The 2,267-nt window shown below is 45.4% G+C and overlaps 1 non-coding gene across 1 annotated transcript; it reads right to left on the bottom strand.

Annotated features, from left to right (window-relative positions):
* Window positions 1-1,972: 1,972 nt before the first annotated feature.
* On the bottom strand, window positions 1,973-2,048 carry TRNAG-ACC (transfer RNA glycine (anticodon ACC)). Its single transcript has one exon. It is a non-coding gene; the product is annotated as a tRNA-Gly (tRNA).
* Between the last annotated feature and the right edge of the window lie 219 nt (window positions 2,049-2,267).

Raw genomic sequence — 2,267 nt, 5'->3', positions numbered from 1 at the left:
CTATGAGAACTGAGATCATACATGTAAAGCATGTGGTACATGGTAAGTGGTGAATAAACTTCAACTCTATTGCAGTCATTGGGGATCCAGGCAAAGGAGGCCAGAGTCAATACCTAAGCCTCGCTAGGGGGTAGTTCATCTTCTTATGTTTATCTTGTTTTTCCCTTGCCTTCAGGATAGTAAGATTGAAAGGACTGAGAAAGGCACTATTGCATTCTTACTTCATAACCATGTAATTTTTATTTATTTATTTATATATTTTATTCAGTGCGAGGAGGAGAGGCAGAGACAGACTTTACATGTGATCCAACTGGGATCCACCTGGCAAGCCCACTAGGGGGCAATGATCTGCCCATTTGGGGCATTGCTCTGTTGCTCAGCAACCGAGCTCTTCTTAGCGCCTGAGGTAGAGGCCTTGGAGCCATCCTCAACTCCCGGGGCCACCACTCCCCAATCAAGCCATGGCTGCAGGAGTGGAAGAGAGAGAGAAAGAGAAAGGGAAGCAAGAGGGAGAAGGGTGGAGAAGCAGATGGGCGCTTTTACTGTGTTCCCTGACTGGAAATCAAACCCAGGACATCCACAAGCTGGGCTGATGCTTTATCACTGAGCCAACCAGTCAGGGCCCACAACCATGTAACTTAAAACTGAAATCCTTGGCCATGTGCCAGGAGTGAAAAGCACAAGTAAAATATGATGTGTCTTCCTAGAAAGCCAGTTTCACTCAAAAGTAAGTAATTTAACATATTTTAAATTTTTTTTATTTAATTAATTATGTTTACATAGATTCTAGGGTCACCTCGAATGCATCCCCCCTCCCCCCTATTCTCCTCAACATCTCCCTTGCCCCCCTCCTTAAAGCACCCTCCCCCCTTCACTTCATATCCCATCCTATCATCCCCTTTCCCTCTGTCCTCTTTTCCTCTGGTCCCTTTGATCCCTCCTCTGTCTCAATTCCATTCCTCAGTTCTCATTATTCCTTGGATTCCTCAAATGAGTGAGGTCATATGATATTTTTCTTTCTCTGCCTGGCTTATTTCACTCAACATAATAGTTTCCAGGTCCCTCCATATTGTTGCAAAAGGTAATATTTTCTTCTTTTTCGTGGCCCCATAGAATTCCACTGTATATATATACCAAAGCTTTTTAATCCACTCGTCCACTGATGGACACTTGGGCTATTTCCAGATCTTCACTATTGTGAACAATGCTGCCATAAACATGGGGAGCATTTCTTTTTTTCAGTGGGTGATATGATGTCCTTGGAATATATTTCTATAAGTGGGATGGCTGGATCAAAAGTCAGTTCCATTTCTAATTTTTTGAGGAATCTCCATACTGTTTTCCACAGTGGCTGCACCAGTCTGCATTCCCACCAGCAGTGCAGGAGGGTTCCCTTTTCTCCACATCCTCGCCAGCACCTATCCTGTGTTGTTTTGCTAATGAGCGCCATTCTGACTGGTGTGAGGTGGTATCTCATGGTGGTTTTAATTTGTATTTCTCTAATGATTAGTGATGTTGAACATTTTTTCATTTGTGTATTGGCCATCTGTATGTCCTCTTTGGAGAAGTGTCTATTCATTTCTTGTGCCCATTTTTTGATTGGATTTTTGTCTTCCTGGTGTTGAGTTTTACAAGTTCTTTTTTTTTTTTTTTTTTTTTTTGTTGCATTTTTCTGAAGCTGGAAACAGGGAGAGACAGTCAGACAGACTCCCGCATGCGCCCGACCGGGATCCACCCGGCACGCCCACCAGGGGGCGACGCTCTGCCCACCAGGGGGCGATGCTCTGCCCATCCTGGGTGTCGCCATGTTGCGACCAGAGCCACTCTAGCGCCTGGGGCAGAGGCCACAGAGCCATCCCCAGCGCCCGGGCCATCTTTGCTCCAATGGAGCCTTGGCTGCGGGAGGGGAAGAGAGAGACAGAGAGGAAAGCGCGGCGGAGGGGTGGAGAAGCAAATGGGCGCTTCTCCTGTGTGCCCTGGCCGGGAATCGAACCCGGGTCCTCCGCACGGTAGGCCGACGCTCTACCGCTGAGCCAACCGGCCAGGGCCTGTTTTACAAGTTCTTTATAAATTTTGGTTATTAATCCTTTATCAGATGTATTGTTGAATATGTTCCCCACTGTGTGGTTTGTCTTTTTATTCTGTTCTTATTGTCTTTAGCTGTGCAAATCTTTTTAGTTTGATATAGTTCCATTTGTTTATCCTGTCTTTTATTTCATTTGCCTTTGGAGAAAAATCAGCAAAGATATTGCTGCGATAGATGTTGG

This window comes from Saccopteryx leptura, chromosome 10 (assembly GCF_036850995.1).
Source record: "Saccopteryx leptura isolate mSacLep1 chromosome 10, mSacLep1_pri_phased_curated, whole genome shotgun sequence".
Lineage (NCBI taxonomy): Eukaryota > Metazoa > Chordata > Mammalia > Chiroptera > Emballonuridae > Saccopteryx > Saccopteryx leptura.
Note: the sequence above shows the minus strand (reverse complement) of the source record. Positions and strands in the feature narration are given on the sequence as shown.